Below are 15,934 nucleotides of genomic sequence, written 5' to 3' on the forward strand. Positions count from 1 at the left end.
TTTGTATTGAAGTTATGCAGCTGGCTGGAAACCTTTGCTGTGAGATAGCACCAGTGATTCTAGATGAGGGTAGTCAGAACTGGATGATCCTTGTTTACGTCTCACAGACATTATGAAAATCGCATTCTGCAAACTACGTGCACACTTAGCCAGAGGAGACAGCAGAGGATACACGCCATTGGTTTGAGAAATGATTCTTTGCAAAGGCTGGAATTCTCACGTAGAGTACACTGAGGTGTATACAATTCACTTCTTTATCCTCCTCCTTAGGCTTGATATATTAAGGAAAGACCTGTTGCAGCATTGCCCTCAAGCAGCAAAACCAGGTTCAAAATGTAGCTTTTCTCCTACAAGGTTCAAGAACATTGGAGCAAATGTAACTTATTATAAACATCACCACCCCGCACAGAACGCGTATCCCTTTCCTGGAGCTTTACTCTAAAGGTCTCCATATTGCCTCCATGCACAGTGAGAAAGTGTTTGATAACATTAAAGGGCCAGTTGAACCTCTTAAAATGTTCAGCAATCCACAACTGTAAGGGTCTAATAGTGCAACCCACATACTGTAAACTGCATAAAATACAGGAAACTACATATGTAACATACCAGGTATTACAATTAATAAAATGTCGAATTTTGAACTGGGGGCAAAGCTTAAAGAGGGTGCTCTCTCTGTATGACAACCTAAATCCTAAGTCCAACACCTGGCGTAGTTTAACAATATCAATCAATCTAAGGTTGGAAAATATTTATAAGATAGGCAGGGCTTATTATGGTGGAGTATCATGGATCGATCTCTAGACCCCACTCTAAGTTTAGCCCTAGACTTATAGTGTCTGGTGTCTGCCTGGTCTCTTAATTATGCACTCTGCTAAATAGACAAGTTGCTGCTGCAACGGCTTACTCACTTCCGGGGAGGAGGGAGCAGAATGACGAGACCAGGCAGAGGAACATCTAGGCAGCAATGATTCAATTTGCTGATCAGCAGATATTAACAAATCTGTACAAATTGTACTTCTCTCTGCATTGAAAGCAAATATTTCTACACAAAAGGAATGCTTTCAAATGTTCTTTTATGTACCAAAGGTAGGAAGTACTTACATTTTAGTTTTACTGAGTCTAATCCCACTTTAAGTGAACACAGATTTATTTTACATCTCTTCATCAGATTTATTTTACTTCATGTTATCATTCTTCATTGTAGCGAAAACTGAAAGGCACGATAAAAAATGTAATCCTGAAATATGCACAACAAATAATATTGAAATATTTTTACATACAGACAGTAAAAGTACCCATATTAGTCACTAGATCATTTTATATAACCTTTACAGTAACCTTTGTACTTTGTATAACCAGGGATCTTCTAGGATCTGAAACGATCCGGGCAACTTAACTCCCCCCTCCCCTTCGCTACGTAAAATAATTTGTCGCCCCCAAAAGAAATTTAAATAGTCCAGCCCCTCGTTAACTGTCTGGCAGCCACTTCTTAAGGCATGCAATCGCCCTTTTTAAGCACTCCACTTATGAACACAAGCAGACCCGGGAGACAGACAGCAAGTTGGCCAGGAAGCGGGCATACCTGGTTTACGGTCCTGCACTGTTGAGTGCAGAGCTTCAGTCTTACTTCCTTGCATGGTGCATGCTACCTATACTAAAGGCTTGTCCCAACCTGATGATGCAGCCGTGTATGGATATTCTGAGTGGATGCATCATAAGGTCAGGGCAAGCTCTAATATGGGCAGCATGCACATTGTGTGCAAGAAATAAGACAGAAGCTCTGCATTAATACAGCTGAGCAGTGCGGGAACCATGGATCAGGTATGCTCACCTCCTGGCCAGCTGCACTGTCGATCACTGTCAGTCTCTGTGTCTGTTGGACACTTTGGGAGGAGAAGGATAAAGACAATCTGAGCACAGTTACGGAACCTATAACGACGCCTTCGGCAGGGGCAATGCTAGAATCCTAGGAGATCAAGGGTACCAAGTGGAGGTCAATGTAGGGCACACCAAAGCAAGAAATGGACGTGCCCATGCATCGGGAAAGTGGGCGTGCCAAATGTACATGAACGTAGCAGTGGTGTAACTTAAATATCACAAATAGGCAGTATTTCACATAAATAGACATAGTCCCCTCACCTGGCTTCTTTCTTGTCCTCGGCCAGCTGGCCTGAATGCTGTGCTCAGCTTGAGGATATGCTGTGTTGGGGATGATGCTGTGCTGGGCTGGCTGGTGGTGATGCCATGATGCTGGGCTGCCATGGCTGGCGCTGATGCTGAGGCCTTGCTGGTGGTGATGCTGTGTTGGAATACTGGTGGTGATCGTGTACTGGCATGGCTGGCAGTTATGCTGCAGTGATGCTAGGCTGAAAGCGGGTGATGTTGAGGCCTGGCAGGCGGTGATGCTGTGCTGGCCTGGCTAGTATATGTTCAGTACTAGCCTAGCTGGTGGTGATGCTGCGCTGGTCTGGCTGGCGGTTATGCTGCAGTGATGCTGGGCTGGCTGGTGGTGATGCTGGGCTGGTCTGGCCTGGCTGGCAGGTTATGCAGCAGTGATGCTGGGCTGGCTGGTGGTGATGCTGGGCTGGCCTGTCTGGCGGTTATGCAGCAGTGATGCTGTGGCCTGGCTGATGGTGATGCTGGGCTTCGCTAGGCTGGCTGGTAGTAATGCTGGGCTGATTAACTGTGGTGTTGGGTTGGCTGGTAGTAATTCTGGGCTGGCTGGCAGAGATGCTGGGGTGGCGGAGATGCTGGGCTGTGGAGATGGAGATGCTAGGCTGGCTGACCTGGCTGATGGAGATGCTGAACGTTTGAGGATGCAACTTGTTCCCATTGCTATGCTGACGCGCTTCTCTGTGATCACAGTGAGTGGTTTGCAGCCCACATAAGTCCTCTCTTATCCAGTGTGAAGGGGACAGAGCTACAGATGCTTTTCAGCCCGCACAGGGATCATGTGGGGCAAGCAGCCAGTAAGGGAGGAGTGAGGGTAAGAGAGGATTTATGTGAGCTGCAGCAGCATGACATTCACCAGGATCCGGGGCACTAGCCTGGCCTCTGTACTATTTTACACACAGGCAGAATTGGGAGTATAGGAGTACTGCAGTTTGAGCCAAACAGGCTGTACTATAATGCATTTAAGCCTAATTATAGAGTACAAGGATTAGCTCCACAGTGATCTACTCAGTAGTAGTATCCACTCCTTGGCCCATGCTGGACCTGCTTCTGCTAGCTCTTCAGCAGTGGCGTATCTAGGCAAGACAGCGCCCATGGCAAATACTAAAATTAGGCCCCCCAGCCCCCCCCCCCCCACACACACACACACTCCTACAATCAACAGCATCCTGTCTAACCTTTTTGGACAGGGTAACCCCTTCATGTATTCAGAACACACACACACACAGACAAATACCAGAATGTAACAGTCACTATGAAATAAATTAGGCTATTCTTCTGATCCACTGCCTCCAATACTTTAAGACAGGGAACATACTTGACTGTTTTTATACGCGTTTTCTGCACAGAAAAACTGAAAACTCATGTTAATCAAGGGGCTAGTTCACACTTAATGTGTTTTTCTTGCACAGGGAAAAAACTGACATTCTGCATGATAATTCTGCTAATTTTGTCAGTTTTCTGTATCAATTACATTAACTGTTGTGAAAAAAAGCACACGTTTTTCTGCAAAGAAACACACTTGGTGTGCAGAAAATGTGCGCAGAAAAAGCTGAGTTGAAAACTGAAAAACAAGTGTGATCCCTGCCATAGACCCTAGTATGCAGATCAAGGGCTTGATTCACAAAGCGGTGCTAACTGTTAGCACGCCTGTGAAAACCCCCTTAGCACGTCTAAACAAGCTTATCGCGCGCAAAACTTTATGCGCGTAAAACTTTATGCGCGTAAAACTTTACGCGCGTACTGCACAGAGCGCAGGGCGCTCCGCACGAAGTGCCCATTAAAGCCTATGGGACTTAGCGCGCGTAAAACTTTGCGCGCGTAACACTTTCCGCGCGTAAAACTTTGCGCGCGCAAAGTTAGCGCGCGATCTGATTGAGAAATCCGGTGCTAACCTACTTAGCACCCTGGTTAGCGCGTCTAAAGACTTTAGACGTGCTAAGTAGGTTAGCACCGCTTTGTGAATCAAGCCCCAAATGTCTATAACACATCTGACAAGATTAGCTGCATGCCTGTTTCAGGTGTGTGATTTAGACCCTAGTGACCAGAAGGATCAGCAGGATTTCCATGCAACTGGTATTGTTTAAAAGGAATTACATTTGGCAGCCACCACTCTCATATTAATGAAAGCAATGACACATTTACAGTGATGGTTATAACATAATAAAAGCCTGACAACCTATTAAATATCAGTAGATAGGTACTGAGCTAGAAATATAATGCATTTTAACAACTGAGGTACACTGTACAAGAGAGAGGTTGTTAAATCTGGCCACAGAGATGCCAGCAGCGTAATGGTTAAAGTGCAGAGAGTGTCATAAATAAAAGTAAGTAAACAGCACACTGAGATAAGGCTGAGGAATGTGTGAATGACAGAGCTGAATGGATGTGAGATCTTGTAACCTCCAGACCAGAAGCTTCTGCTGCTATCTCCGGGGACTGAGACATGATCTCTTATTAGGGAGTGAGGGAAAACTTCGGAGCTCACCTCTCAATAGCTTGTAATGTAGATATAAGACAAAGGCTGAGATGAGCAGGCTGCTGGATGATTGTTATTCCCTTAGACTCAGGAATGCTGTCAGCAGCTCTGGGCCCCCCCTGATGATTGAAGAGGGAGGTCGCCTGGGGCACGTGTCATGTCTGCATCCCTCCAGATACGCGTCTGCTCTTCAGTGCTGCTGAACTATTGGAGGCACGGAATGCACCAGACACAATTTCATGTATAGTGTATTTCAGCCATATATTTAGCTGTCTCAATGACATTCAGCTTTAACGTGCCTTCACATTTTACTAAATCAAAAGTTTATAGTCTCTAGAGATAAATTACTGCATTTTGAAAAGACCTTTCCTTCTCTATGGTATTGATCACATGAGTCAGCCATTTAAGGAAACCGGCATACTACAGTGCTAAAGGGATTCATTGTAATAGTAAAGTTAACTAAAATAGATGTGTGTCTAACAAAGACTGTTCTAGAAATATTTGAAATAAACCAGTAAATGACATGTAATGAAGGTAACAAAGTGATATTTGGGGGTCTCAGCGCTGGAACCGCATGGCAGAGGAGGACAGGGAAGCCTCTGGAGTATTTTTTATTTGCACCTCCATAAACATTAGAATTTTGAACAGCTTTTTCAGCAATTTCAGGTATTTGCATACAAGCGAGAGAAAAGGTAGGTGAGAGCATGTGGAAGAAAGACCTAAGCTTGGGTATTTTGTCTATATTTGGAGGTACAAAGGTCCATGGGCAATTGTTGCAAAGCCAACATTAACTACTTGTGCCTACGCTTCAGTACAAGTATATTTTCTCTGCCATCAGTTGTAGTAGAAGGACGTGATTGTTAGTCTGCAGTATCTAATGAGCACAGCACCTGTCTGTGATCATCACCAGGGGTAACAAGTGGGGGACTAACCAGGATGTGATAATGTTGTGTCTCATTCCCCCCACCTCCTAAGGACAGAGTTTGGCAACAGCTGAAAGTATTGCTGGTAAGTATTTCTAGCCTCTCTTGGTTCCTGACGGTGATTGGTTCATATACAACATATTAGAAAAACTGTGGCGTTTGGCCATATGGTGAAGTAAAAAACACTGTGGAACTACTCAACATCATTTAGATTCATGTTTGATCAAATTTATGTGATGCTGGCATCACAAAGATAATTAACCAAAAGCATGCTCAAATATATATTTTACAGTATAATCTGAACATCTTGGCCCATATGCAATTAACTTTTTCTCCTTAGTTTTCTCCAAGGTAATATTTTCAAAATTGTCCATAAAATGCATTTTTAAGCCACCAGCAAGCAAAACAATAATTTTCTATAATGTTTCACATAGAGGGAGCTATTGTGGCTGGGAACGCGAAGAATCACTCGCGTTCCCAGCCTGTCGGGTCCTGACGGCAAAACCGGAAGTGGTCGCCGGCGGGTCCAGGAGGATCGGAGCGAGGCTGCGAGGGCACCGGACAGCTGCAGGGGGCTGAGGGGAGTCCCAGGTGAGCAAAACTCATTTTTTTATTTGGCTTAAGGTTCCCTTTAAGTCTAACCTGACATGTAAATCTATATAATAACATATTACTGTAAACTGAGTCATTATTTATTTAACAAAAATTAAGACAAACTGGAGAAGCCATGTGTGAAAAACTAAGTAAATCCAATGATACGATAGCAAATACAACCGTCTTTAGGAGCAATATCTTGAAGTTACCATTTCATTTTCTGCTTGACTTTATCAGTCTCTGGGCCAGTGCACACCAAAAACCGATGGCAGTTTTCCACTCCGCTCCGCTCTGCACCATGCCATTGAAATACATTAGCCAATCGGTTTTCAGCACGAAAGCGTTTTTAAAAACGCTCAGAGCCGCTCTTGGTGTGCACCAACCCTGTCGCAGTGTTGAGGAGGAATTTTGGCCCACTCATATTCACATCACAGAATTTCAATCAGGTTTAGGTTTGGATGTTGACTGGGCCATTGCAACACCTGTATGCTTTCTAGTCATTTTACTGTAGATTTACAGGTGTGCTTGGGGTTATGCTCAATTCCGCTCAAGCTCTTGTAGAGATGGCCTCATATTTGTCTTTCCTATACAAAAGAGTTTATGGTTGACTCAGTGACTACACGTTGCTTACATCCTTGGCTTCAAATCAAGTTCACTCCTTACCCCCCCCCCCCCACCACCACCACTACCACCACCACTGTGCATCACAGTTAGTATGTGTTGCTATGAAATAAGTTTTACAAAATTACACTGATTATTCTTTATCCACAGGAAAAAAAATCCATAGCACAGCCAGACCAGCTTTCTGCTTCAGGCTCAGAATGTCTGCAAAACGTATATACTGCAGAATTTTGTGCTTGCCTGGCTTTGTCAATTAATGCTGTGAAGTCATATCATACCTCCAGGACTCCCATAACACATTACAAAAGCAATTTATAATGCATGCAGTACAGTGTTACTAAATATTAGGCAATGGCTGCGGTGGCTATTTTTAGGTTGCTTGTGCCTTGCACAACAGAATCAGACATATCAATCAGATTTAACTAAACCTGTCTATATATACCTTTTGGATTTGTCCTGTACTGTAGCACCATATTCTAGACATTGATTTCACCTACACCAATGTGTGAATTCATTTTTCACAGTGACAGTAACTGAATACATCAGAGGTGAGCAGGACAAATGGGCTCATTTGTCTAAAGGCAATATTCTACCTTGCCACTTATAACCGCACGTGTCTAAAAATAGACTAGACACTTACTCTATACATTTTCTAAATATCATTTAAAAGCTACGGAATCTAAAACAGACTATAAAAGATTATTTTAACAGGAGTGCAGCACTGTGAAATATATTTCTTTTTTGAATTCCATTTCAGTATAATGTGGCTAGAAACAAGCACTTGGAGATGAGCTCCAGGCCAAATTATTAGTTTAACTTTCAAATCTGGCTGCCATCTGTATTGTAGAAAGAACAATCTCAGCCTCAGGATAGGTGCAGTTTTGCATAACTAAGTGCAGAGAGCCTTGGTAGAGATCCTGTTAGTGGACAAACTACTGCCTTGTTTTGCAACTGCTAGGCATCAGATATAATAGTGAAGCACCGCTTATAGGTTTGTTGAACTGTTCACAGTTGTTACATCAACCCACCCAAAGACCTGTTGAAAAATACACTGCTCACTTTTAGGGGGGATGGGGGGGGGGGATACAATTTTCTTTGAAAATAAGTTAATTGAATGCACTTACATATTTCATTATTTTTTGCTTTTTTCTGAATTTTTGCTCCCACTAGCATGCACAGTAGAGATTGTTTGCTGTTTATGGGGAAAGAAGTTGGTGCATTAAACAGACATAATTTTGCATACATTTTGGAATGCTGTGAATTTTAAAGGCACTCTGAGCAGTAAATAAAAACAAAATCTGAACTTACCTGGGGCTTTCTCCAGCCCACCGTAGGTCAGGAGGCCCATCGGCGTCCATCTGGCTCCTCTCCCAGGTCCTGCTCAGAAATGGCTACCGGCGACACCGGGACCGAGTGTTGGGCTCCCTCCTCCGGAAAGATGACGTCAGTCGTCACCACGCCGACCGCCTCGTGTCATCACGCCGGCCGGCGTGACAGTACTGCGCATGCGCGATTAAACTGCACATGCGCAGTACTATCACGCCGGCCGGCGTGATGACGCGAGGCGGCCGGCGTGATGACGACTGACATCATCTTTCTGGAAGAGGGAGCCTGACACTCAGTCCCGGGATTGCAGGGAGCCATTTCTGAGCAGGGCCTGGGAGAGGAGCCATAAGGACGCCGAGGAACATCCCGACCTACTGTGGGCTGGCGAAAGCCCCGGGTAAGTTCAGATTTTGTTTTTATTTACTGGACAGAGTCCCTTTAAATTCTGACTTTCAACTTGAAAGTGTGAAATTCTGCTGTGAAAGTTTAAAGTTCTGTGAAATCCGTGAGCTCATCCCTAAAGGTGGCCACATTTCTTTTTAACCAAATATCTTAGAAGCACAGCTATTCTGTAAAATAGCTGAGCTTTCAAGCCAGCAAGCCAATCTAAAACATGATTAAAGCGCAAGTGTGCACTGTGTTTGTTTTCTATTACAATAGCAGACTTTTATAAGCACAGTTTTTTTAGTTTGTTTATGAATCAAAATCCTAGCCAAAACAAAAAGCCTTATTGGTCTAGGCACTGGCAAAACATATTAACTCATAATTAAAGCAAAACATAAATGTCAGAAATCAATTAGGTAATTACACGGATGTGTTAACTAGCTCTTAGGCCAAACAGCACATTTCCATTTCTATCAGCTACACCAGGGGTCTCAAACTCAATTTACCTGGGGGGCTGCACGAGGCAAAGTCAAGATGAGGCTGGGCCGCATAAGGAATTTCACAATCGCGGTGCATCGCCGCCTCTGCCTGCCCCTCTCACTCTTCCTTCACAGAGAGAGGCGGGGAGAGGCGGCGATCCGTGCGGCGATTGACATCAGGAGGGGCAGAGCTGAATCTGAAAGCTCTGCCCCTTCCAGGAAATGCCGGCGCATTGCCCCCCGGGCGATATGGGGGCTCTGCAGCCCTCGTTTAGCGGCGGGATGCGGCGGATTACTTGGGAGCACTGAAGCGAACTATAAGGAAGCTTTTGCCGGCGAGGGCCACAAAATATTGCATCGAGGGCTGCAAATGGCCCGCGGGCCGTGAGTTTGAGACCCCTGAGCTACACCTTCTTGATCTCCTCTTCTGTGTTTGCCTTAAACATTGTGAATCTTTTACATGAATACGCTCTATCCTCTGTACCCTAGTTGCCAAGTGAGGGAGATTAAGCTTATAAAGTGTCCTTTTCTACCTCTGCTAATAAATTACCAATACACGGTTTTAGATTAGAAAACTGCTCAGTCTACATTCTATTTACTTCCTGCATGGCTGCTATTGCTTTACAGAGGTACTGACTCTGAGCTGGCTTCTCTTACTGATAGGTCAATCTAATGCCCATACACACTCACAATAATGCTCAGCCGAAATGAATATTGTTGGTCATTTTGGAAATATTTTACCTCCACATACATGCTATTCAGTTCAGTGTGGATGAGTTAGTCCTGCTCTATAGAGAGAGGAGAAAGGGTGGTGAGTGGGAGTAATTTGCCTGCAACCAGTAATTAACAGTAGCAGTTAGTCTTGGTTTTTCAGTATGCTCAACTGCTAAACATTTAGAAAGAGTCCCTTAAAGAGAAACTACGACCAAGAATTGAACTTTATCCCAATCAGTAGCTGATTCCCCCTTTTACATGAGAAATCTATTCCTTTTCACAAACAGACCATCAGGGGGCGCTGTGTGGCTGATATTGTGGTGAAACCCCTCCCACAAGAAAAGTACGTACTCTTGGCAGTTTCCTGTCTGTGAACCTTGCTGCATTGTGGGAAATAGCTGTTTACAGCTGTTTCCAACTGCCAAAAAAATCATGCAGCAGCTACATTACCTGCCAACAGTAAAAATTTAAACAAAGAAGAGGGAGTGCTCCGTAGTGCATTAACGTTATTTTAATCCTCAGACACGCAATGTGTTAAAAACACTTACTAAAAAACAATGAAGCATAAGCATATCATGGGCTGCAAGCCCTATAAGACAACCATGGGTGGTAACTTGTTCCTCCTCTGTGGCCTGCAGTGGATGGATGTCCCAGCTGGTGATGGACAATAGCTGCCTTCCCTATGGTGCCCGTGTGCAGTACCTCACGACGCGTTTCGGCGCATCCACGTCTTTATCAAGTAAGTAACTGCTATGCACACAACAATTTATATAACTCTATCAATGGGAAAGGACCCCGGAAGTAGATCCATGACCCTGTAGCCATGGAGACCGGAAAAAACACTTCCGGTGCTATAATACACTTTTACACTAAAACATATATTAGAATGTATAAAACCCATTATAAGCATACATGTGTAGGAAACCACTTACGGTTGTAAGTCACTCCAGTGCATCCACTAGATGGATGCAGCTTAATCTCGGCTGCATTAGGGAAAGAAACCTCACGATGGTGAACGTGGATGGGAGAGTGACCTCGCAGGTGCCATGTAGGTTGTGCTGGTATGGCCAAGTATGCGCAACTATGTGTTGCGCAGTTATCGTGGCGGCCGAGGGGGGGGGGGGGGGGCGGATCGTACTGTACGCTATGTCCCCGGTGGTGTGGTGGGCGAAACCTATCCGTGAGTGGCATAATGTTGCTAGGCGACTGCTTTGAACTAGTTGCGTTTAACTAGTTGCGTGTGTTCCTATCGATCAGCCGCTGTCTGCATAAGCATACAGGGCTTTGCTTTTTCTGTAAGGCTGGCTCCTGGCTAACATGCCCCAGTACTGGTGATCTAATCTACTTGGATCGTGCTTTGGGGCCAAATAAAGATAAATACAGAATATACAATACAAATAATTGTTACATTGCATTACATTACAATACCCCCTGAAATAGAATCAAGAATCTTAAATTATCAAAGAATATATATTTGAAACGTTCTGATACAATCCTCATGGAGATCTAACTGCAATAAAAATGTATAAATGAATAAATAAATAAATAAAAATAAAACATGTATATGAATGTAAAAATGAAAATGATGATGTTAACAAAAATGGCGTAAGCGCTCCACCAGCCATCCCTGAATAAGTGGTCAGACAAAAATATACATATATGTGTGCATATACATATACATACACACATATAAGGGGAGGAGGGGGGGGGGGACAGGAAAAAGGAGGGGAGGGGGGGAGAAGGAAAAAGAGGTGAGGAAAGTAAAGGAGGGAAAAAAGGGGGGGGGGAAGGGGAGGGGGAAAGGGAAGGGAGGGGGGAAAGGGAAGGGTGGGGGGAAAAACGAGTATCAACCCATCAGTGTGGTGATTCAGTGTGTATGTGTGTGTGTGTCCTGAAAACAGTGGTGAGAACAAACAGACCATCAAGGAACAGCCAAAAAGTGTGGCCCTCCTCATAAGGACCTCCCTATATGAATATGGCCACCTCTACTTCTTCATTTAGACCCCCTGGGGACAAGGAATTGAGTTTGAAGATCCAAAAAGCCTCCCTTTCACACAATCTTTTGAACCTCAATCCAGCAGGGAGTTCAGGTGAGATCATTTTCAATCCTATTATTGTGAGACTTTCAGTTGACTGATTATGATAATGTGAAAAGTGGCGAGGAACACAATGGCCCTCAGAGCCCTCCTCTATGCCACGTCTGTGCTCACCGAACCTCTCTCTCAGAGGCCTTGTTGTTCTCCCAACATAATGCTTGGGGCAACTACAGGAAAGCAGGTAAACAACATGTGTGGAGGCACAGTTAATAAATTGCTTCAACACCATCCTGTCTCCGTGTACGGTAATTTCTTTGCATCTGTGGTCCATGAATCTGCAGCACTTACATCGTGCTTTACCGCACCTGTAGTTGCCTGTTATCCTACACAGAGGGAATGGATATGCTGTTGGATTATCCTGTGTACCCACGTTGCTTTTGGCAATTCTGTTCTTGAGCGATTTCGCTTACTTGAACTTAGTTTGTGGCTTTTCAGTGATCCTCTGTTCCAGTACAGGGTCTCTTAGGAGTATCGGCCAGTTTTATCTGATGATACCTTCAATTTCCTGGGCCTTCACATTATAATTGGTCACAAAGCATGGTCTCCTTGCCTTCTCCTTCTGTTTTTTTTGTGTTTTTGTTGGTTCTGTTATCTCCCTTTTCCCCCTCAAATTCCTTCCTTGCTGTTGATATTAGACTCTTGTCATACCCATTCTCCAGGATTTTTTTCTCTAGATGTTCACCTTGTTCGTGATAGTCCATATCACTGGTGCAGTTGCGTCATAGTCTGCAAAACTGACTTTGCGGTATATTATTTATCCACTTAGGGTGGTGACAGCTGGTTTTATGTAGAAAGGAGTTCCCTGCAGTGGGCTTAAAGTGTGTACGTGTTTTAATACTTCTCCCATTGTCATTGAAAAGTTCTAAATTAAAGAAAACTATTTTCTCCCCATCCATGACATGTAAGAATTCGAGGCCAAAGGTGTTTTGGTTGCAATATTCAGTGAATTTAATGAAGTCCTCCTCTGGTCCATCCCATACAATAACAACAACAACAACAACAAATAACATTTGTAAAGCGCTTTTCTCCCGTGGGACTCAAAGCGCATAAGCATGGCTCCGACCATCGTGGTACAGAGGAAGAATTTTATAAATCTGGAAATGCCAGGCTAAACAGGTGGCTTTTCAGTCTGGATTTGAATAGCTCCAGGGATGGTGCTGTCTTTACTGGATGTGGTAGGGAGTTCCAAAGAGTAGGGGCAGCATGACAGAAGGCTCTGTCTCCAGATTTTTTGAGGTGCACTCTGGGAGTGACCAAGTTTATAGAACTTGCTGATCTGAGGTTGTGAGAGGTGTGGTGCAGCTTCAGCAAGTCCTTCATGTATCCAGGGCCCAGATTGTGCAGGGATTTGAATGTCAGCAGTCCAATCTTGAAGAGTATTCTCCATTCTACTGGTAGCCAGTGCAGTGAGCGAAGGATCGGTGTAATGTGACAGTGGCGAGGCTGGTTTGTTAGCAATCTGGCAGCAGCATTCTGCACTAATTGCAGGCGACGCAGGTCCTTTTTGGGGAGGCCAGCATAAAGGGCATTGCAGTAGTCCAGCCGTGATGTGATGAAGGCGTGGACTAGGGTTTGAAGATCCTCTGGGGGAATCAGATGTTTAATCTTTGCAATGTTCTTCAGATGAAAGAAGGAAGATTTAACTACAGATGAAATTTGGTTTCTGAAACTCAATTCCCCATCGATTAGTACGCCAAGGCTGCGCACAAGGTTGGATTATGTCTGAATTCCCAATCCTGATTGGTGTTGCTTTAGGATAGAGCTGTTTTGATGGCGAGCACTGGCTTTGGACAAACAGGACCTCAGTTTTGTCAGCATTCAGTTTCAACCAGTTATCATTCATCCATGCCTGAAGCTCAGCTAAGCAAGAGTTTATTTTTGGGGTAGGGTCTGTTAGCTGTGTGTCATCGGCGTAGCAGTGGTACGTCAGGCCATGTCGTTGGATAAGTGTACCGATTGGCAACATGTAGATTGCAAACAGCAGAGGGGATAGGCTTGATCCTTGTGGCACTCCGAATTGTAGAGGTGCAGGTTTGGACATTATAGGTCCTAGGGATACTCTCTGTGTTCTGTCAGTCAGGAATGATCTGAACCACTGGAGGACTGATCCACTGATGCCACAGTACTCCTGCAGTCTGTTAAGCAGGATTTTATGGTCAACTGTATCAAAAGCAGCTGAGAGATCCAACAGGATTAGGATGGAGCATTCCCCTCTGTCCCTTGCCATGAGCAGATCGTTGCAGACTTGGATGAGGGCTGTTTCACAGCTGTGGTGTTTCTTAAAGCCAGATTGTAGAGGGTCCAGGATGTTGTTTACTGACAGCCTGGTTTCAAGTTGCAGATAGACAGCCTTTTCAATAACTTTACCTAAGAAGGGGAGGTTGGAGACAGGTCATCTATGAATCTTAGATAGAGGACGAGGTTTGCTCCAAAGGGGTGACGACCCCAAATGAAATGCTCCTCCCAAAAGTAAAGATTTCACCATGTAATAAATGTCAGAATGTAAATCAGGGATTTAAAAGATTTTACAATGGGCAAACACTAACTAAATCATTTATACATAATTATTGTAAAAATGAAGCAGTTTTTTTTATTACATTATTTTCACTGGAGTTCTTCTTTAAAACTCAAAATTCAAACGATAATTTTGGGTGTTCAAAGCTTGTATGGGTCTTTAGGAACCAGCCACAGTTTTGTACAATTTCTTGGCAAGAATTCTAAACTTCTAACATTTAAAGGATATCATTATCACAAAAAAAAATGTAAAATACATTTGTAAACATACCACAATATTTTTTTTTTTGTTCAACAAGAAATGTTTTATCGAGGTCACCAACAATTATTACTTTCAGAGAGCAAGCAGTGAAAATAATAAAGAAAATACATATAGCAAAGTTTCCAAATACAAAAGGACATACTTATTAAATGTTACTTACAGAACTTCGAGATAAAGCAATATTAGCCAAAATACTTTCCCTAACTAAATCAGGATCAACATAGTCTTGAGCATTAAGCCAGTTGCACCATATTTTCTCAAACTTTTCACTAGAATTCCTATGTGCAGATATAATTTTTTCAAGTTTTAAGGATGCATTTATCTGTACAATCCACATATTTAGGGAAGGGGGATTGGGTTTCTTCCAAAACTGAAGGATCAATTTTTTAGTAATAAACAATGATCTTATAATTGCAATTCTGGTGTGTTCTGATATATTACCATCCTCAAAACATACCACAATATTAGTAACTAGTGGACCTAAGCCTATTTAAAAACGGGCACCCATCATGCGCACGCCCGTCGCTCGCGACGCACACATGCCAGCCCCTTCTGGCCCTGTCCTCCTCCGGCTCTCGGCAGTGTTTCTGCATCCCTGCACATGCGCAGTGCACAAAAAGCACTGACGGATGGACATGGGACGCAGAGACACTTGCCTTTTATTAGATAGGATACAATATTACAGGAAGTACATTTGTACCAGGTTACAATGCACTCTAAATTACTTTTCCGCTATGTTCCTGTACTTAACAGTAGGCAGTAAAAATCTGACAGAACTGACAGGTTTTGGACTATTCCATTTCCTCATACAGGAATTCTCAAGATTTTATTTATTTTCAAAAACACTTACAGGACAGCAGTTGCTTAGTCCAATAAGCTATAGTTCAGGAGAACATTAGTAAATTAAGTTCACAGTCTTTTTCAAAACAATCTTTATGTGTCACTAAAATGAGAATTAGAGTCTATCCTTCGAATTTTTGGAAGTAAACAAAAATCTGCCTGCATTTTTCACCATGTCTAGGAGGAGTTATATAATCAGTGCAGAACCATAAACAGCTTCAAAATTGTACTAAATGCTAGCACCCAGCCAAAACAAAGCCTTTACAAAATAATCCATATATGTTGTTGCAATCATACTCATATAGAATTATTAGTTAGTACTCAGTAGACAGCACATACTTGATTATTGGTCACCTGGCCACCTAATTTCCTCTTTTGTGTTTCATATAGCTACAGAATAGACTAAGTAAGGTCAGATCTGAGCAAAACTGAAGATTCAATAACTGCTTTTACACTTTCTTTTGGTGCTCCAAATGATTGTTGGATATTAATGATGAAAAATTGCATAATTGTGGTCAGGGGAATTAAAC

At 43.3% G+C, this 15,934-nt stretch overlaps 1 long non-coding RNA gene across 1 annotated transcript; it reads right to left on the reverse strand.

Moving 5' to 3' along the window:
• Positions 1-259: 259 nt before the first annotated feature.
• Positions 260-9,809, reverse strand: LOC137517574 (uncharacterized). Its single transcript, XR_011020575.1, has 3 exons — positions 9,720-9,809; positions 1,102-1,210; positions 260-347 (listed from the first exon to the last, which is right to left on the reverse strand). It is a non-coding gene; the product is annotated as an uncharacterized lncRNA (long non-coding RNA).
• Positions 9,810-15,934: the final 6,125 nt, after the last annotated feature.

The sequence above is a fragment of the Hyperolius riggenbachi genome, chromosome 5 (genome assembly GCF_040937935.1).
Source record: "Hyperolius riggenbachi isolate aHypRig1 chromosome 5, aHypRig1.pri, whole genome shotgun sequence".
Lineage (NCBI taxonomy): Eukaryota > Metazoa > Chordata > Amphibia > Anura > Hyperoliidae > Hyperolius > Hyperolius riggenbachi.